Below are 22,456 nucleotides of genomic sequence, written 5' to 3'. Positions count from 1 at the left end.
CCAAAGTTATAAGCCACCCAAAAACTACAATTTCTGTGGGTTGAGCAACTTAATAATTACTAAAGGGCCCTACCACAGATCCTATATTATATATTATGTCTATTTAGTTCTCAATAACAGTAGGCCTTCTAATTTCACTTCTGCTACTTATCGGCCTGTGTGCAACTTTGTTACTCATAAAGTTATATGTACATTTCAATTAAATAATTTTGCCTTTCCTAATAACACCAAAAATGTATGGAATCAGAGAACTTTTCATGTCTCACATATCGCATGTAAGCATGGTGTTGTGTGTTCTTTGTATGTGTGTGCAATTTAAAATAAGCTTGTAATGAATTGCATCAAAATTCTGCTCGTTTTGATTAGGAAAGCAATGTTATCAGTTCAGAAGGAAAAGAGATTCTGTTAAACAAGTATGAGTGTCTGCCCCTCTGGCCACATTAATAGAGTCTGACTGTGCAGTTTTAAAAATGAATGGTATTTTGATTTACATTTTTATCATTTTTATGGGAGTTGAAATGACACATGTAAATTGGCTCTCATTTCCCATTGTTAATTTAAATAGATATTTCCTTCAGAGAGTACACATTATTAAATATAGTCTCATTGAGTTCTAGTATGGACATCTTCATATCAGAGCACAATGTTGACTATTCCTGTGAAAACACTTTGGGTACAATTTAAAGAGATTACAATGTGTAAAGTCTTGCACCAAGAATGTACATTTGATTTGTATAACTGCACACACAGCTCACAAATGTACTTTGAGTTGGATTGAAATTACACCACACTTGGTGTTAAATGCAGTGAGAATGCCTTATATTTCCTATTTAACCAATGTATTTTGATTTCACCTTCCCAAACCACCACCTTTCTGGGTCTTAACTGGCCAAATAAAAATGTTGACTAGTGAGCAGATGTAATTTCATGTGCAGAATTGTCATACTCAATTTTGATCAGTCTTTAACAGCATGGAACCAGCAGAAAACCTCCCTTGTTCCCAGGGTAGTCTCAGTGAGCAGGCCCCTCCTTATATGCTTTCATTATGTCAGGACTGCCTCAGATTCCCTTCTCTGCAGATTCCCTTGTAGACTGGTCTCATCTTGAGAGACTAAGGATTTGTTTCCATCTGCATCCCTTTAAGTTGGTCTCTCTCATTAGTTCATCCATTCAATAGGAATAGGTGGTGTTCTTTCCTGTAACTTTTTACAGAGTCTTAATAGTATCCCCTCTGTGCTGACACTTTTTTAAATTATTTAATATCCCAATGATTATGTCATAATTATTTCACACTATGTGCTTAGCCTGATAGTTCCACTGGCCTGCCCCATGGATGAGAGAGAAAGGATAGTAGAAATATAGAGTGGAGAAAGAAGAAGAGACAGGCATAAAAGACTAGCTAGACAGATAGGGGAGGTACCCAAGAGAGCGAGGGAGAAGTCTGTGTATGTGTGTGTGTCATTGTGTGTGTCTGGAGGAGAGAGAAAGACAAAGAAAGAAAGGGATAGCGAGTGAGGGGGAATAGTTTAACCATGTTTGATTTACAAAATTGACCATGCAGAATTTTGTGCAGAGGCTGAAGAAAAAGTACAGTAAATCTGGAAAGCTATGCATGTAAAAACAGGTCAGACTGTATAATAAGTGTGTAAAAACATATGGAGCATATGAATACTTGTTACACAACATTCATAGTCAGGATCAGGATTAATGTTAGGTGTGGATTTGGTCTTGAATTTGATCAGGCAGGATGATATTCAGTGTTCTTGATAAAAGGGCTGTAATGGGATGGCTATGTGGCATGCCGAGAGGACATGTGCTATCATTTATTGGAGCTCATATGTTATGCAGTCTGATTATCTCAATACTACGCTCTATCATCTCAAAGCTGATTTTTTTCGCAAACATAGGTTCAATATTGTCGACCAGGACATTCTGCTTGGTCATCTATGACACTTAAGCATCCATTCAAGGGCCCTTTATAGAGCAGATCATTCCTACTCAATCCTGAACAAGGCATCTCAATTGATCCTTTTCAATCCACTAGACTTCCGATCTCCCACAGAATCCATTTGGGGTCCCTGCTATCACCATTCCTTTCTAACCTATACCTTCAACTTATTGTCAAAATTGCTTTAACTTTGGGCAACTATGTTTATGATACAAAAACTCCACCGTCAGTTGACACAACTAGGGAACAACTTTTCGAACCACTTCAGCCAGCCATCGGATGGATGCTAACAGGTTTAGATGCAATGCCTGTAAGGCTGAAGTGATAGTCTTTGGAGAAAAAAAAACAATATCTATGAAGCAACATTATCTGGTCCTCTCCCCTGGTTTCTTCCCTGGTCTCCATCTCCTAAGTCAGTATTTAGGAAGTCATATGGATGTCAAACTCTCAGTTAACCTCCATGAATGAATAACAGTACACATGTGATTTTATCAGATTAGGCAATTGAAGAAACTCTTGCCATTTCTTTCATGATCACATCAAGTCACTGTTCTCAATGCATATATGATGCCCTTGCCTCATGGAACCTTTGGAATGCAATCTATCTTCCAACTTACCACATAAGCCACCTCCTGCACATTCAAAATATTGTCATGTGATTGGTCCTTAAACTCCCTTGCAGGGCCCATATTAAACTAGCGGTTAGATGCCTGCACTGGTTCTTAGTGCATTTGAGCATTGTATTAAAATCCTTATGCAAGGTTCACACAGATGTTCACAACCTCGCCCTCCTCCTTTTTGCATAAAAATGTAGTTTGTTTACTTCTTGAGCTCAGTGCTCCTCTGCCCGTCAGCTACTTTGTCAACCAACAATTTACTTTAAGAAATGGGGTGGCTGTTTCCTCTTAGTACTGGACTCCATCCACTGGAATAAGTGTCAACTATCTCTCAGACTGGAAACAATATTTTTCAGTTTAGAAAACTTTTGAAAACATTCCCTTTCAAACAGTCCCTAGCACATTGTTTTCCTTTGTTGTTTAGGGTCCCTGCTAAACACAGTTCCTTGCTACAGCTGAGAGACGAGTAAGCTTATGCTTGGCAAAATACAATTATGATAACATAACTTTAATGAATCGATAATGAGACACTATTTTGCTGTGAGACAAGAGGGTGCAAACATGTGAGAATCCAAATAGGATTACCAGTAATGGTGACCAAGGAACAGACTGTACAACAGTACCGAAATTGACAAGTGGGAAAACAAGTTCACAATGGATATTTATCTCCAATAAAAGATATGCCTGTGGGGCTATTCAGTCAAGTCACTGAACAGTGGCCTCGGAGTGATGAACAAACATTTGGAGTGGTATTGGACATTGATTGGAAGCATAAACGCAAAACCATAGAAGGCTAATCACTAGGCCCAAAGGCCTGTGAATTACTTTTGGAATAGGGTTCAAAACTAGATCGAGGTAGCATTAACATCAAAACAAGAGAACTTGCCAAAAGTCTAAAATGAGTTTTTAATAAATCTGAGTAACTGGATGAAATATTAACTGTCAGTTGCAGACCCAAAAGACTTAAGAATGAAAGATGGGTGATGATTACATCTTGGGTTTCTTCTCAATTTCTTAATGACAATTTGCGTTCACATCCTGGAAAACGTTGTGTTATGTTATGTTGTGCAATGCAGTATTTGTAAGGCACAGTGTTCACCACTTGCAAAACCTCCAATCTGTTCTTGGTACATATTAAATTGCCCTCCTGAGAGCCACATAAAAGTGCCAGGTGTCCTGAGCATTCTCGGTAGACAAAGGTGAGTTCATGCAGGGTAGGCATGGTAGGTTCCAAGTGGTTCAATGCCAAAAGCATTGGGATGATTTGCTCTGGACCGGAATTGGAACACAGGTTATGTGATATGATCCAGTGGTCCATGTCTTGCAACATGTTCTAATTCGGATTCACCTTTTGGCCTGTCAAGGTTCAGGCCCAAGCACCCTCAGCCAACACCAGGGCGCATGTCCTTATGAGCATTGATTTGGTTAATGAAGTATTTATCTGAATTAATTTGTGAGATTTTGCAATGTGGGGAGAAGAGATGTGTACCATTACAAATCGTATTTAGACACTGTTGTTTGCACACAGTCTACTGAAGGCTCACATATTGGAAACATAAGGTGTATACCATAGTAGAGGGCTTGTTAGGAGGGGCCATGCTTCATCCTTGTCTGTCAGTTGAATAGATAGCTTCGGAGAGCAGGAGGCCATCTTGAATTTTTAGCAGAGAGCCTGTAGACAAAGCCACAGTTCAGGCCCCCCAGTCTCTCACCCTCCAAATCAAAAGCACTACCTTTCCTACTCAGCAGAGAATGTAAGTACTCTTCTCACCATCTCCCTCCACCTTATACTGTGGGTTAACAAAGACCGCCTGACTTCCTGGTGAATACTTGCAGAATCACAACATTCTGCTCCTGATGGTTGGCGCAAACCTGGCTCAAGCCAGAGATTCGGCATGCGTAGGCTCTCCTCACAGTCAGCAGTCAGAGCAACCTGTACATGGCTTTGACTTTCTGGCTATTGTTCGGCAATTGGAGAGATATTCTACCCTGCCTTTTGCGCACTCAGATGCCATACACTTAGCCTTGATCGCTTTACGCCACGGGACCATGCTTTGTCTGGTAGCAAAACGCAGTGAAGTGGAATGGCAGATGCTTTCTGCCACTACCACTTCCCAATACACATTGTTATGGAGAGGTTGAAAGTGACAGAGCGAGAGAGAGAGAGAGAGGACGTATGTTTGAGAGATAGAGAGCAGGAGGGAGAGAAGGGAAGAGAGGCTGGGTCACCAATAGATAGAGGCGATATATAGTTCCCGATAGAGAGAGAGAGAGAGAGAGAGAGAGAGAGAGAGAGAGAGAGAGAGAGAGAGAGAGAGAGAGAGAGAGGAGAGAGAGAGGAATAACAGTGAAACCAGTAGCAAGGTATATGGTTGTCATTTTACATATGGATGCTGGGGTTATCCTCCTCATGATTTGTGGGACATTAAAACAAATTGCTCAAAGGTATTGCAGGAGTGCAATCAGGGGTGGACCTGCCATTAAACTCACACCCGCAGTAACAAACCTTGATGTATGCTTCGGCCTTCCACTATCTCCCCTACCAAAGTTGGTGCTTCAACAGTGACAATATGGGGGTACTATATTTGCATTATTAAAGTTACATACTGTGACATGTGGTTTCCTGAAAGAACCTCCTTCACAGAGTGAAGCGTGTACACCAACAGCTTCCCACTGTCCAGTCACTTCTACACAGTTCTGAAACATGTGCAGGTCAAGTGGTCAGGGAGAAAAGCATGTGCTTAAGAGGTCACTTTTCATACTACAGGTCACTGGCCCCGGGCTTAACAGAAACATGAAAAGGGGGTTGCCCCAAATGTGGTACAGCTAGTGAGGGGGGGTCAAATCATTTCACACAAAAAGTAGACAAGCTGTAAGAAGTCAATTCAAAGAAAAGCTACTAAATTAGTTACCTTAGTATCCAACAAATGGATATCCTAACTTGAAACCTCCCGGACTGTCCAAGAGAGACATAAAGCAATGCAAAATCAAATCCCACACAACTTATTGATAAAAATGTGTTACAATTTTTTATTACACAAAAGTGAAAAAATATAACCAATACACATCCTCCTATACCTTTAACAAGAATGTGGTAGGAGTATTTGCAACGGATGCATGAAGACAAAACAAAAAGTCAGCTTTTTTTGGTCAATGTCCTAGTTTGCCATGAGAATGCACCATATGCTTGAAATTTTGTGCTTAAAACAAATGTTTAAATGTGCCTAAAACAAGTGCATAAAGACAACCAAGTACAACTTCTTGGTAGTGCAATTCTGCCAATTGTGCAGAAATAGTTTCAATACATAATACAGGTCTGCCTACGTAAACATTTTACTTTGTTCTAGTGCAGAAGTCGAGGTCTCGAACAAAAAATTATGTTGTAAAAACAGACAAAGAAATAAATTTCAACAAAATGAGACCACTGTTACGTTTCGGCGGGCCACCTGTAACAGAGACAAATAAGATGGTCCCTCATATAGGGTTGATACATTGAGAACTGGTACATCCGGCCAATACCAGTCCCCTATTAGAACATGACACTGGTCCTGCTTTGGCCAGTCAGAATGTGTGTCCATACCAATGTATCTAAAAGAGAAATTCTGTTTGGGGCAGAATTAAAATCTCAAATTGCCGTTTTTGAAAATGTTACTGGTTGTGAGCTATAAGCAGGGCTCGAACACAGATTTGCCATAGCCTGCTTCCAATCAGTGCCTTATTGTAGTTCTGGAACCTCCCTCTCTACCAGAGTTCTGACTAGATAACTATGGAATGTACTAGGTGTACATAACAAAGACATGTGGAATTGAATAGCTGAGCTGTGTAGCAACAAATGCAGGTTAGAGTGAAACATCGCAAGGTATGTACTTGAAAATGTAAAGTATGCATTGTGGGAGTCTGTGGAAACCATATTGTATCCTGATAATTACAGAACATTGCAGTATATGCAATACAGGAGTTTGTCAGTCTTAAGTCACCCTCATTTGGAGGGCCCAATTCCTGTCCTGTTCTCATATTTACTTGCATTGGGTTAAACCTCCAAATGCTCTTCCTTTGCAGTGATGAAGGCAGGACTAGTTGTGCGGGATTTGAGTTCACATCCAATGGCAAAGGTCGTGCCAAAGCTTTGTACTGGGTTTTGTGAGTATAGAGTGTATTAGCAGAGGCAGCTTTTTCTGCCAGGGGGGGCAGATAATAGGACACCAGCGGGAGGCTGGGGTGCACTGGGCACCAGAGGGAACGGGGGGCAGTGCCCCTCCTCCCCCACCTGGGTCTACCATTGGTTCGTACCAGGATTTAGTAGCAGTAAGACTGTAAGTGTACTTTCTAAAACGTGTCCTAAAATTAAACATGAACTGCTGTACACTCCGTATTTAAAAATGTTCAGCAGGTCAACGACCTCCGACTTTCAAGCTCAAAATAAGGTTGCCATGTAGCTTACAATGTATTAGCAACTTTGACTCCTCTCCCGAGGCCCACTGTGGGAGAGAGAGTGGAAATACTAGAGCAATGGTGAGAGGGGGAGGAGAAGGGGTGAGGCGCTGAGGAGGATGGGTAAAACATTTGCATTGGCGCTGATCAGCAACCAATTGCACAATCTCAGATCAATGGATATTGGGCATAAGTGATCCTTTCCTATGCGATCAGCACCCTCTGGGCCTACCGATTCTGGGTCACATTGGGACACAAACCTATCACACACAAATGCTACTCGAGAGAAGACGACCTGAGCACAAGGGTCATGGAATAAAAACAACCCCAAGGTTATAGAAATCTGCATGGTGGAGACTGGAAACGCCTGCGATGCGGACAAGGCAGGAATTAAACTAGAAGGCCATCCGGGCCTTTACACTCAACCGTATGAGGCTCGGTATTGAAGTGCTGGAGCCTTTTAATGAGATCACCCTGTAAATTAGTGCCTGCGCTGCAATTCCTGGTGCGACGATGCTCTTGATTAAGATGGTGATTTGCTGAGCGGCGTCAAGGCAGTGATGGCTGCCTTGGCTGCAGAAAGCAGGCAGGGACACTCTGTGTCCTTGCACATGATGAAGGGGGTTTGCTTTGCAGATAACATTATGGGTTCATTTGAAAAGAAAACAAGGAAGCAGAGAGGCCAGAGAGGCCATTAGCGCCTTTGATTAAGTGCATTACATGAGAGGGCCGCCTCGAATGCCAATAGCTCACATAACACCCAAATAAAGGGCGATGTGGCAAACCTTTTAACAGATTTGAAGGAGGGAAATCCGTAATCGCTGCACTTCCGGTTCAGTATCTCGCGTCCAGCGTCACCGGTCCTAAAAATGGCAGAAGTGGGCTGTATACATTGCCTTTGACTAGTCACAGAAGCGCCCACCTGACTAAGGGCAAATAACACCCAAATAAAGGGCGATGTGTCAAGCCTTTTAATAGATTTGAAGGAGGGACATCCATAATCACTGTACTTCCGGTCGAACATCGCACTTCAAGCGCCACCGGTCCTGAAAATGGCAGAGGCGGGCTGTATACATTGCCTTTGACTAGTCACGGAAGCGCCCACCATGACTAAGGCCAGAATCGTTCGCGTGCCTCTCCTTGGATTACATACCAGCCAACATGATGATGGAGCCACTTAAAAACACATAACATGTTCATCAATGTACAGTCACTATATGAATTTGTGTCGCGGTGTTAAAGTATCTCGTTGAAAGGCTAAAACCTAAGAGTAGTCCATACGTCAGTATGGTGCTTAGTTGAGGATATGAGCACACCGTGTGCTGGAGATATAGTTAATGTGCAAACATGGCGTAGGCTTCATTGGCCTACTGCGCTCAATGGGACCCCTTGGAACAATTGGAGGAGCTCTTGTAAGGTCGATAGTGATTTGGAAAACAAATGAAAATATTGTGACGTTATACAAACAATTAGCATAAATATCTGGCGCATGAAAAGAAGGGCAACTGCCAAGAAGGCATCGGATCTTGAAAAAAAATAAAGGTGACATATAGAACCATTTTAAAGGGATTTGCAAAAGGAAAAACACATGTAGGGGACCATTAAGTTGTGGTTTGACCATTGCAACAAACGCATAGGTAAACGAGCTGGAAAAGTATCGGGCACAGGTTCGTAAAACCCAGAAGCTAGTGGGGAGTGGGGCTACAGCACAGACTACCTTAAGCGTTGCCTTTCCTTCCAGAACACTACTGTGATGCAGTTTATGATCAATGCGTGTGTTCTTTTCTTCAACAAAACAAAAAAAAAAAGAAAACGGCCTCTTCAGTTAAATCTAGATCCTGTCAGTTCACAGGCACAAAAAGCCAAAAGATTACCCTAAAATGTACCCCGTCCAACCCAATATGACAGGACCAGCAAAGGAAGAAATGTTGTGAAAGAAATGACAGGCACGCCATTTAGGGCCCGCCCTTTGAAAGGCTGTCTGTTTGTTTCGAACAGGCCTCTCTTGTTCGGTACACAGCCACGGAGCATTTTTTTTTTTTTTTTTTACAACGTGGTCCTGTTTTCCGGATGATGTTTCCTATTTAGGCAGAAACTGCATTAATTAATGTCGTGGGCCGTTTCTTACAAACGCGGGCCTTGCATTGCTCCGAGGACGACGTGAAGACGTCATCAGGTCGAGGTAAGATACTGAAATCTAGAGAGGCGTGTAACACAAGCGAGTTCATCAGGTGCCACTGATTGTACGAAAAAGAACTGCCGCCCCGTATTCCTGTGACAGGTATTAAGGGTGATGGCTGCGTACGATTCCACCACCGTAGTGAATGAAGAATGGTGGTAATAATTATAATAACAACAACAACACTAATAATAATATTCTTATAGAGCGTTCCATGCAGCAATGCAACTTCTAGTATGCAGTGTAATGTTTAGTCCTATGCTTTCCCACATTATTAGTACGCGATAGTCCAAGATCACACCCACTCGGGAGTGCTTCCCTCCCACGCCCAGTTGATGACATCAAACGCCCATTTTCAGAGGTACATGGAAGGGGAAGTGGGAGGACATTTTGATCCTGTGTCAGTAGTTTTCTACATGAAGAGCCTCTAACACAATTGTTCTCTGTCACGTATAGCATTATACGCAGTGTATTGGGCAAGGCCTACACAAAGTATGCATTCAAATTCTGCCATGATTGGAAAGGTGAGTAAAGCCATACCTTGTTCAACCAGCAGCGACGTATGCTGTCATTTGCTGTACGTCCTAAGGAATGGCTCTCACTTTGAATCGGTTTTAAGCATAACTCTTTCATTGCACAGTCCAACTATAGGCTCCTAACATTCTGCCTCAAACAACCTGGCACACTCCATACTGAGCCGGCCATTTCCTCTTCATGGGACAAGAGGTCTGAACACATGCCAGGCTCCCTTTCATCACGTCTAGTCCATTCATGTTATGCAGGTAGAGACTGTCTGTTTCATGTATGAATGTCTCATGGGGGGAAGGAAGGAAGGAAGCGAGGAAGGAAGGAAGGAAGGAAGGAAGGAAGGAAGGAAGGAAGGAAGGAAGGAAGGAAGGAAGGAAGGAAGGAAGGAAGGAAGGAAGGAAGGAAGGAAGGAAGGAAGGAAGGAAGGAAGGAAGGAAGGAAGGAAGGAAGGAAGGAAGGAAGGAAGGAAGGAAGGAAGGAAGGAAGGAAGGAAGGAAGGAAGGAAGGAAGGGAGGGATAAGAAAAGACAAAGCTAGAGAGTGGGTCATTAGACAATATCAAGAAAGGGAACGCTAGATGAGCGAGGTGCATATGGGGTTCTTAATGTTATAAAGAGTGAAATATGTAAAGGAGGCCGTGGGAAAGAGTGTGCGATGATGAATCAAAGAGAGGGAGGGACTTGGACAGGAAGATGGCGGTGTGTTTGTGAATGATCCAGGGAAGGTATGGGAGAGGAAGCAAATAAAAGACATAAACAGCCTTTATAATTAGGTTCGCAAAATATTTCTCCCAGGCAAATGATATCCACAACTACAGCGTTAGAGACACACTGTTCTGATTACCACTTCGAATGTCTTGACAGGTGTTCATTTGAATTGTATAATAACATGTAAAGAAATCGACACAATAACCCTATCAGGTGAAAGAGGGGGAAACATAGAGCACGAAAATCATGCACCCCAATGCTGGTTTTCATTGCAGTTCATATAGTGTGCTTTCGATGATCGCACAGCCTACGGGCCCTCGAAGCACTCATACTCTTTCTTGATCACTCATGTGCAGGCCGTTTGTTTAGATGTGTCTTCTTAATTGTGATGGATTTGTTTCTTACATTTAAAATGGCATCCATGGCTGATGTTGTATGCGCCAGCAATCCATAGAGAGCCCGTAAGGGAATTGTGTGAAACAGCTTCATTAGGTGCCGGCGGTTGTGGTTGTGCATTATGGATGCATGAGGCCTGGCCTGCAGATTTATGTGGAGAGGGGGCAGGCGGTGGAGCAGACGCTGCGCTCACCGGGCGGAGGCAATGGGTCCCACACCTCTCCCGTCCTGAGCGCTCATTGGCTGGGTTCAGCGGGGGGGCGGGAGGCTGGATGACAGCCTCACATGCAGACATGTCGTGATCACTGTGGGCACGCTTTCATTCCTGACATTAAACTCTCTGATCGGAAAGATGGAAAAGCATCAGTGTGTCATGGCCCACTTAGGCCCTTTTTTGGGTTGGGGGTGGGGGGGTCATTACACCGAGATGTCTCATCCATTCACTATTAAAAGCACCCCGAATTTCAAAATGCAGACACTTCTTTGTACTCTTGACGGGCTAGTGTCAGTGTCCAACTTCGCCTTTTTTCAAATTGTATTTTTAATGTGTTATCTTTACATTTTTCAAAGGGGTGGATATTATGATGATCAATAATATTAATAATCATAATATTAATAATAATAATAATAATGATAATAGTCAATATTGCCAGTAATAATAATGTTGATGTTATTTAAAGATATTCAGTTAACACATTATCTAAACAATTTTATAAAATGCCACGTTCTAAGATAGGCTCAGAAACCAGCCTGTCAAGAGTTTCTTGGCACCTTGGCATTTTTAAATAAGTATTATGTATGTGTTAACTGTATACTAAAACATCTTCAACATTATTATTATTAGTGATAATAGTAATAATGTCGAATGCATGCACATATCCAGTAATAATAATAATAATAACAATAACATTAATACAGATTTGCATTAATGTGCAGCTAACAAAATACAATTTTTAAAAATCCTCTGTTCCAGGATGTTCACTAATAATAATAATAATAATAAAAGCGCATTAGCATGAGGCACTTTTTAGTAGCACCCACCGTTAGTTTGCCGCCTGTGTGCAGTATGTACTGGACTCAGTGGGTTGAGATCACTCATAAGCTTAAACCCTTCGCCTTTTTTGTTAGGCCTTGCTAAGTGAAGTAGGCCAGGACTGGAGTAAGGAGCTGCAGTCTGGTTGGGGCATACTCCCTGCGCGAAATCACTGCACATACCCTGCTGACCAATCAATGACCCCATCGACCAACGCAATGACCTCACCCATCTCCGTCTCCATGCCTCCAATGCACCCCCCCCATCCCCTTCACCGCTCCTCCACAAACGAATGGGTTTCTTCAGTGCCACGTTTCTGCCACTCAAAAATACACACGTGTCCCAAGCAGACGTTTACTAAGCAGGCCAAACTCGCGAGGGGAGGGGGCGAGAAAAACGGGGGAAACTAAACGCCGCCTCGACACAGTCTCCCCCTGTCCTCGAATGACCAGATGAGTCCATGATCCAACTCCTGGGTGCACATTCCAGTTGTCGCACTGCCAGCTCTGAGGCCTTTGTCTGCAGTGAGCCTCCGACATTTTAGTTTTTCATTTTCATACACACAAGTTGTCTCCAACAGCAACGCACAAACTTGCTCACTCAGGGGGAATGCATGGCCTTTAGACAGAGGTTTCATCAGTCACACGGGAGGCCGGGTGACAGGAGAGTGGCGAGCCTTACAACATGTCGCATTTAGTACAGAATGTACCCCTACGGCCTCCTGGTAATCAGTAAATGATAATCATGACGTGATATTCACAACTCATTATTTCCTCGTTTGCTCTGTTTGGAGTGTAATATTCGATATTATTAGGTCCTTAAAAAGCATGCTTTTCAAATATTACACACATATTGGATGGTAGGCCTTCTGAACTGTCCGACCACGTGTGCGCACTAAAACAGAGGCTACGTTATATAACCAAATTCATACACCGTCCAACTGCGACATCCTTTGCGGCGTGCGAAGAAGTCCGATAGCTGCGCACACCTCCCCGTGCAAGCCTGCCTGGATGTCAGCCAAAGTGGGGCTTTCAGTCCAAAGGGCCGTCCTCGCCAACCGGGGCTCCCTTGTTTGCATGCAACAAAAGGCCCCCACGCCACAGCGGCCCTGAGGGGACATTTTTGTTTATAATTAAACTAAATCGTTCGAGCAATTGACCGTACCGTGAAGGGATTGCCGAGAAACAAGCGTGCACACCACCACCTTGTGGTCTCTTCCAGGAAGGGCAGCCACTGGTATCCCACATACTCGTGCCGTTTTGCGGGTTTTTTACACGTTAACTCTGGTGCATAGCTGTCAGGCCTTCACGTGTAGAGCGACATGACTCGCAAAAAGGGCTGCGGGCTTAAGGGGTGTTTAGATATATATATATATATATATATATATATATATATATATATATATATATATATATATATATATATATATATATATATATATATATATATATATATTTTTTTTTTTTTTTTTAATTATTATGTTTTCTACAGGCGACACCAAATAATGAATCGTGATATGTGTGTCACTTCATAGCATACATGTGCCATTTTGCAAAATTGTGGCAAGTCTTCTTAAAATAGATGCAAAGTCAATCGCACTTATTTTGGAAAGGGCCAACATGTCTTTTCAAACATGTCTTACATGTGTGCGTCGTATTTTGGACCATTGAACCCGAGCGTTACGTCAGACGCTAGATGGGTGGACAGATAAGGAACGCAGGCGCGCTAGTTGGTCGCGTTTACCCCTTTGCAATACAAACATGAATGCTGCAAACAGGGGACATGTTCCGCAGGAATGAAGGCGCGGATGCTGAAGTGAGCGGGGTCTGGATACATGACTGCAACAGGCAAGGTTCCATTTTGGTCCCTGCTTTGTGCGTGTGTGTGGCTTCGGCGTGATTCGGGCGTTGCATCCAGAGCCTCCTGCCTCGTGCTGATTGCGGCACCTGTGATGCTGCCGCATCCTGCAGGTGACGCCGCTGTCTCCGTCTTTGTGATCTCCCTGACCTGGATTTTGTGGAGGTTTTGGCAGAAGAGTTAAAGTCAACTGTTAGCGTCACTTACTCTTGCGCCACGCGCACACGACCCCCCTCCCCCCACCCAACTCTCCCCCAGGCCGCGCCAGGAGCTTAACCGAGACCCCTGCAGTGCAGGGAGCCCCCTCCCACCACTCTGGGACACACAGGTTACCTCAAGACCCCCTACACGTTTATGAGTCTCATGTATTTGGCATGTTGCAGGGGGGTGTAATGGGGTGAAGAACTAATACCTCGTTCCGCCACTGCCCACATCTTCCCAATCCCGGCATCTCCGAGTAATATGGCGGCTTTGGAACGTTGGCCTGCCAGGTGTTGGTTGGTTCAGTGGGCCGCCTAGAACCCCCTCCACTTCCATACACCCCACTATCCTAGCCTGCGCGCGAGCCGATTAGTAGTCAGGGCTCGGCCCAGGCTGGCTGGATCATCAGGTTGGGGGGAGATTACTGATCGCAGCGGGCGCCCTTGGGGACAAGGCATGAGGGATGTCGCGCACCGCGGTGCACATCATCGGCGTTGGGACGCGCTGCTCATGGGAAAGTTTACGGGGCCCCTGTCTGACGGGAGGGCACGAGACGTCACTCAGACGCGGTGGTCTTCCTGCTCGGGCACTGAATCCAGGGGAGAACTGGGGCGGTTATGAAGGGGTACACTTTGGCTGTCCTGTACAGTGGCACTAAGACCCCCCCCCCCGAACCCTTGTAGAGGCGTTAAGCAGAAGCGTATGTCTATAGAGAGCCCTTCTCGTGGGGGGGGTCGGGGGTGCACTGACCTGCCATCCACGACCTCAGTCAGATGGCAAGGTGCATGCGCCAGAGGGGCTCATTAGTATGCATAGCAATCAAAGGGTGTGGGGGAGGGGGGTATGGCTCTGGAGAACCTTCCACACAATTAAATACTGCCGTACCCCCATTTCTTATGCGATGCTCTCCACTTCAATTACATTCGATTTCTTCAGTGCACTCGACTGCAGACACATCATCCGTGTTCGTCAGCACACAACACCATCAACAGTGCACAGCGTAAGAAGCAGAACTAAAAATGCAGTATCACATGCATGTTCGTGTTTTTTCCACTCTGCCCAACAATCCGACAGTCGACAGATCCAAGGGTTTGGCAATCATTATAATATCTGCTTGCAAACCCAGTCTTTTAGCCGTAGTGTGAAGCTGATCTCTCCAAATAGAAGGGGAAAAAAGGTTGAAAGGCAGCAGGCAGAGGTGTGTGGCTGTCTGTGCACAGAGGCACTCGTCTGCAGGCAGGTTCCGCATTCCCCGCAAAGCCCAGGCGACCGTATGCAGCTGCTGAAGTCCTGCTCCCTCTGTGATCTCCAGCCCCAGCGGGAGAAAGCCCCGAGCGTTGCTCTTTTCTCTCTGTGCGGCAGTTTTTTCCCCCCCTGTCCGCGCTCGTTGCTTATTTTTCGGCATGGAACGAGCCACTCACTACTTTGTAAACACCTCACACGCACTGTAAACCAGAGACTTTCCAAAAGGTGACGACTGGGAACAAAAAAAATCCTCCAGCAATGAACGTCAGTTGCAGAGAAATATAACGATTGATAAACGCTTCCCTTGCAGGAACATGTAAGCGCTGCCTAACACAGGCGAGGGAATTAAAAGGCACAGAAGACTGCAGCAAAACAGGGCTTTTTTCAGGCGGGCGCCGACAACCAACAAGACCCTCCATGCCCGCGTAACAGAAAATATTCACTTACCGTGGCAAGCGGGCAGAGTCAGGTGAGCGCACTGCCCCTTTTCACACAGCCCAATTCCGCCAAGGCATCCTTAAACCACACTGCGTGCATTTAATCCAGGCTTCCCTCCAGCTTTGGCGGAATCCGCACGGAATCCAGCCGAGTTCCCATCCAAAGCAATGCAGTGACCGCAACGCACAGCGCGTCCTCGCCTGTAAATCAGGGCCGCCCCCCCTCCCTCCCTGTACATCCGCGCGCGGCAGGAGAAATGTATGGCAAGCGGCTCGCCAGCCAGGAGAGAGCGGGCTCTGTGAGTAAAGAGCTCTGATTGCCTATGCAGAGAGACAAAGACACGGAGAGAGACGGATCTGCAAGAAAAAAAAAAACCCGGAGAGATTGAGGAGGGAGAGAGGTACAGGCTGTACCATTCTCTCCCTCCCTGCTATTGGACCAAACTGAATGAAATTACAAAGCCGGCAGCCAATAGATCTCGGCATTCTAGCACACCACGACAGAAACCTTATCTACATCTACAACCTAATGCAAAGAGCATCTAATCCCGGGCCAAACCAGCTGTAACAGCATAATCAAGGGTGCCCGTGCGAATGAACAGGTGGGTATATGACACAATTCCTGGCTTCCTCGACGGGCAGCTTACAAATTACTCAGGCGCTGCTGATGGCACCCCTGATGCAATGCAGCAGAGCGGGTGCCACTGAAATATGCACACGTGTTGACAAACATGCGTTATGCACATAGCGATTGATTTGTAAATTAAAACAAAGTCAGCTTCTTTGAACGCAGAGCGCGCCGTTCCGTGGATGGAGTGGCACTTTAGGTCATACATATGCATTGCCTGTTTTTAGTCTGTTCTACATTGTCGGATTAGAGGGACTAACTCGTCATTCACCTGGGCGACAGTGGTACTCGGGGGCGGGGACTCCCATATATCTCTTGTGCTGGTGCGTACACGCTACTGCTTCCACCTGGGTGACAGTGGTAGTCGGGGGCGGGGACTCCCATATATCTCTTGGGCTGGTGCGTACACGCTACTGCTTCCACCTGGGTGACAGTGGTAGTCGGGGGCGGGGACTAGCATATATCTCTTGGGCTGGTGCGTACAGGTTACTGCTTCCACCTGGGCGACATTAGTACTTGGGGCGGGGACTAGCATATATCTCTTGAGCTGGTGCGTACACAATACTGCTTCCACCTGGGCGACAGTGGTACTCGGGGGCGGGGACTCCCATATATCTCTTGGGCTGGTGCGTACACGCTACTGCTTCCACCTGGGCGACATTAGTACTTGGGGCGGGGACTAGCATATATCTCTTGATCTGGTGCGTACACAATACTGCTTCCACCTGGGCGACAGTGCTACTAGGGGACGGGGACTCTCATATATCTCTTCCGCTGGTGCGTACACGCTACTGCTTCCAGCTGGGCGACAGTGGTACTCGTGGGCGGGGACTAGCATATATCTCTTACGCTGGTGCGTTCACGCTACTACTTCCACGTGGGCGACAGTGGTACTCGGGGGCGGGGACTCCCATATATCTCTTGTGCTGGTGCGTACACGCTACTGCTTCCACCTGGGTGACAGTGGTACTCGGGGGCGGGACTCCCATATATCTCATGGGCTGGTGCGTTCACGCTACTACTTCCACCTGGGTGACAGTGGTACTCGGGGGCGGGACTCCCATATATCTCATGGGCTGGTGCGTACACGCTACTGCTTCCAGCTGGGCGACATTGGTACTCGGGGGCGGGGACTCGCATAAATCGCTTGCACTGGTGTGTACACGGTAATATTCAATGCACTGTGACAGGGATTCATTTGTAAGGAGAAAGGGGCCCTGGGGATGAAATTATTTTCGGTCACAACCAGCATCACTTGGAGGTGGGGCAGTGGTCTGGTATAAGAGGTAAGGCCAGTGGACTAGATTTAAGCGTTATTTCTAGGCTAAAGCCAGTGATCGAAGTGTACGAAAAGAAGTAGTGGAACTATGTTCCCTACTGGCCTGCACCGCTCCCCACAGACCTCATCGTCGCGCCCCCTCCCATGCACAATAAAAACCCCAAAACACATGTGCCTGCTCTTTAAGGAAACGTCCCGTGCAGTGCACTGAAAGTGCAAGTTTCAACTTCTTCCTACACTTTATTTTAAAACAAAACCATTCCTGAACGGTTTCTTTTTTAAAATAAAAGTATAGGAACGGTAAAACAAAATTAAAAGAAGTAGAGTAGCAACGCTCCCGACCGCTCCCGCCCACTTCGACCACTGGCTGTAGCTTAAAATCAAGCTCAAAAACAGAAAACCAGTAGATTTCACATGAAAATGGAAAACATACGAAATAAAATGGAGCTTTAAAAAAAAAACTTCAGTTCCAGTAACATGAGCAGAATGCACATAGGTCAGAGCCATACTTGTAAGTTATTCTTCTAAAAAATCATCAACATTCATAAATTCCCCAAATAGCTCCCACAATGCACCTTTATCCGGACAATTGATATGCCTAATATTTCTCACATTGTTATCTTACCAGACATACAGACAAACAAAAACAATCAGGTACAAGTGCAAAACTTATTATGAAACAATGTATAACAGAATTATGGTATAGATCAAGAGGTTTCGTGGTGTCGGGGAGAAATAACCCTGGCACAAGGTTGAGTATAACAATGACAAAATAAGAGCCCTTGGGGTTTGCATCCTTGCATCCCCTGCACACCACTATACTGAATAATATCCAATGAGTATATCATTGTGTATAATTGAAGAGAGTTATTGACAAACACAACATATTTCAGTTTCTCAAGGGTGTGTAATAAAGAACAAAGTAGTTAGAACAAACAGAATTTGAGCTCAATGCGTTTCGGGTATCACCCGCCGTCCCACCTACCTCAACATCCTATGCGGTAACCACTACCCCACAGAGAACCATCGAGAAACCTACACAACCGACCTCTTCCACCCTTTTTTTTAGAAAAAGGAAGACCAGAAGAGGCTCTAAGAGCTCTAAGGTCAGCGAATTAGCAAGTGACCAGTTAGTTGTGAACATCTCCAGCAAACAATTCTTGAAAAGACAGATGGACATCTTAAACCTAGGTCTGTCATTTACTCTGACACAGGTCTCCTCTTTTTTCGAAGAAAGAACCAACCTTTTCAGGCTCATACGCAAAATGAGGCTAATTATGTGTTTCGATCTGCAACCACCACATAAGGACCCATCGATAACATTTGATTACCTTGTGATGAAACCGAAAAGTACCTTTGATCTACATGTCAAAAATATGGCCATAAGTATGTTTGAGAACAAACTTATTTGACTCAAAATCGATCAATTATATGTCCCACCATAACATCAAGAAACAGCAAAGCTATCTCATTACAAACTTGTCCAAGGATAGTATGCTTACAATAAAGGCGGAGCACTGACCATGATGAATACCACATTCTATAATGTCCGTTGGAGGGATTTGCTTAAGAATACAGATACATACATCAAACTAGGTGAGGGTCCTACACAAAAAATTGTCTCCCTTTTCAAAGACACACTAGAGAAGGCATATGACAATGAATGGATCAATGCAAAAACCAGGGCATTTCTTACAAAGAAGTTCCCAATTGCACAGTTTTATATGGCTTGCCAAAGATTCATAAAGATCTAAAAAATCTACCACTTAGATCAATAGTTGAAGGGACTGATTGTGTATTCAATCCACTAGCAATCTATCTTGATAAAGTCCTTCAGCCGATTGTGCAAAAAACGTCAACATATTAACGAGACACATCTAATTTTCTAAAGAGTATTGGAGAGCTAGGCCCACTTCCACCCAATTGCCTCTTAGTCAGAGCCTTTACGCTGTCACAGTTTATTACACGGCACATGCAAGCAAGGGAACTTCTTCCCCTACAATGAGTGTGACGCGCAGTAAAACGCTTTTTATTTTTTTAGTATACTTAGGACTCTTTTTGAGTAGGCCTCCAACCCGTATTGCACCCAACCTCCACAAACACCCTATGTTGCAATGGACTGCAAACTAGGTGGGTGTGTATCAATAATATATTTATTAATGTATTGTTTAATGTAAAAGGAAAATCAACCAATTACAGCAGCCACCAATGTTGCGGCAACACAAAATGCAATAATCTCTACAAAACAACCAGATATACTGTCACTGTCACTTCCCTTTTTCAATGCAGAACAGAAAAAGAACAATTAAACAGAATGATAGCACTAGTGTTAAGCACTCCCCCCTGCGACACTCATCCCCCAAACATCAATGGGACTTGATGCCGTTGAATGGGAGGCAGTGGCAGGGAGTAAGAATGCAGATGGACAATCGGTTTTGGTCTGGTGCCCACAGAAACAATATGGGGAGCCAGCAAAGCAGGGGAAAATCTGTTTTTGGAGCACCAATAGAAGAATGTTTTTTAACATTCTTTCTCACATCTGCTAGGGGAAAGACATAGAAAACATGGAATTTGCTTTCTTATGGTTAGAAAGACAGGCAGAGCTTTTAGGGAATACTAATTAGCACACAAGGCGAACATCGATTTTTAGAATATGCAGCACATGGGCAATGAAAAGGGCATGCAAATGAAACATTGTTTTGACCACACAATAGAGAAAGAGGAACAGAAACGGAAAATCATTTTTTGGAATGTCAAGCTTAATTTCAAATGCAAAGGGAAAGTACAGTGGCAAATGAAAATTCATTTAGCAGGGCCCAATTTAAACACAGGGACAAATGTGTTTCTCTGATCACTATGGGATTCATTCTTTTGGTGCAACACTTTATAACTATATCAATTAACAAAAACACTGGGACAGAGATTGCTGGATTCAAATTCCACCAATAACCATCCTGTGAAATTCAATGGGGGAATTAATTAATTTACTTGCAAAAATACAAATGATTTACAGACAAATAAGGTTTTTTTGCTCAATGGGGATTTGCTAACATTATTCGGCAAACAATAGATTATTCTATGGGGAGATGACTGAACTACACAGGCAAACAGGATTCTTTAGTGGGGAGATGACTAAAAGGCACTTGCAATTGGGGTGTTCAATGGAGAATTTTCAATAGGGAAATATTGGTTGCAATGTTACGAGAAAGAAGGGCTTATGCAATTTAGGTCTGGGTTATTGCTACTTAAATAGCAAGCCTTTGTTTAAGGTTCAGGAAAGCCAGCTGCATCTCAGGACACTCTGGAAAGATAGGACAGGGGTCTGGTCACTCCATCCTCAAAGATTGTAATTTTCAGCAGCCTTCTCTCCGTCCTCCTGTCCTTCTCCTTTTTCAATCTCTCTGTTTTTTGTGTGTGTCCATGTCTCTGTCCTAGTGCAGTCCCCCTTTTATAGCAGAAATGACATCACCAATTTTACAATCTAGGGGAAGTACCCTGCAATAATCTTTTTCACTAGGATTGGACAGTTACCCTCTCTCTCTCTGCCCCCAGTCAGGATTAGTTGAGAAGTTTGGAGCAACATCTGTCTTTTCCTGTTTGTCATAATCCTCTGTTCTCCTTTCAACTTTTTGACAAAAACTAGTTATGTATCACAACTTCATAATTGTACTAGCAACGGCAATATGGAACATATTTTCGGTTTTAGCTGATCATGGGGAATTAGAAAAGCTGACCACCAAATCCATACATTGTACAACAGCTATGATGATGTAAGTTATAAATCATATCCCTGATTTCATTTTCCACCTTTACACCAACTCTCACATTTGTAACATGTTTAGATCAGCCAGAAACCTAGTCTGACTGGCTATTACAGTTCACAGAGTCACAGTTAGATGCATTTTACACCCCAAAAACCACCTGGAAATTACATAAAAAGGGTATAAAATGAAATCAATCCCCAGTATGGTTTCTGCTCAAAATGCCCAAAACGAAAATAGTCTTTTTAATTAATTGTGAGTGTTCCTGTTCAGCAAATGGGATGGCTGCTTCATCCAGCACCACCATCTGTCCCCCTGGGCCAGCTTGTGACCAGAGTTTTTCATGAGTCTCTTTGAAGTTAGTGTCTGCTCTTTCCAGTGGGTGCAACAAGGATTCACACCTTTTAGTCATGCTCCAGCCAAGGAAGGCTTTCTCTTGAAGTCCTTGCTTTCCTAGTCAGCAGGTCTGTAGGATACTGAATTGTGACGCCTTTAGCAGCATCACAGTTTATTTCAGGGATATTAAATGGGAGATGTGACATGCAGCCGGAAGTGGGGCTTACCTTTGTGAAGTTTTGGCCTCAGCCAAAAACAGGTTTTTCCTGAAGACTAAGTGTCCCTTCAAATGTCACTGGAGTTTTTTGGTTAAAACATAATATCCATTGCTTTGGTCAGCCCACACATCATGTTTTGCTTTCCTGACATTTTCCTGTGAGCAGTGATTTTTTTTTCCATTGTGCTTTTTGAAAGTCGTTTTTATTTGCACACACATGTGCAGGAATTTTTGATTTCAATGTTTAAAAATCCTGTTTTCTATGTCACAGGAATCTTTGATTGCTCCTTCTTTTGTGAATTAAACTTCTACGTGTCCACGGATAATGATAGGTAGGCCCCTTTCCACATGGCTCTTTAACTTTACATGGAAAACAGAAGCACACTCCAGGTTGTTTTTGTTGCAGTGTTTAAATGCCTGCCATTCATGTGAAAAGCAAAAGCTGGTCCGTTTTTGTTGCAGTGTTTAAATGCCTGCCATTCATGTGAAGGGCAAACGCCAGGCCATTTTTGTTGCAGGGTTTAAATGCCTGCTATTCAGATGAAAGGGACTTCTGTTTGGGGCCTTTAGAAAGAACCACACAACATCCATTCCCCATATGAAAGGTCTGGAAGTGCTTGAATGGCCCTTTTTACTGGAGGACCATAGTCTGGTGGC

The 22,456-nt window shown here is 44.1% G+C and overlaps 1 protein-coding gene across 2 annotated transcripts in view; it reads right to left on the bottom strand.

The window, feature by feature from the left end:
* The window catches only part of NLGN4X (neuroligin 4 X-linked), a 958,019-nt gene extending 942,015 nt beyond the window's left edge, over positions 1–16,004 (bottom strand). For both annotated transcript variants that reach the window (XM_069639359.1, XM_069639357.1), the window contains exon 1: positions 15,589–16,004. The gene's annotated coding sequence lies outside the window, so the exon portion shown is untranslated. The remainder of the gene's footprint in view (positions 1–15,588) is intronic.
* Positions 16,005–22,456: the final 6,452 nt, after the last annotated feature.

Source organism: Ambystoma mexicanum, chromosome 7q, assembly GCF_040938575.1.
Source record: "Ambystoma mexicanum isolate Mex_15411 chromosome 7q, UKY_AmexF1_1, whole genome shotgun sequence".
Taxonomy (NCBI): Eukaryota; Metazoa; Chordata; class Amphibia; order Caudata; family Ambystomatidae; genus Ambystoma; species Ambystoma mexicanum.
This window is presented reverse-complemented; position numbering and strand designations above follow the sequence as displayed.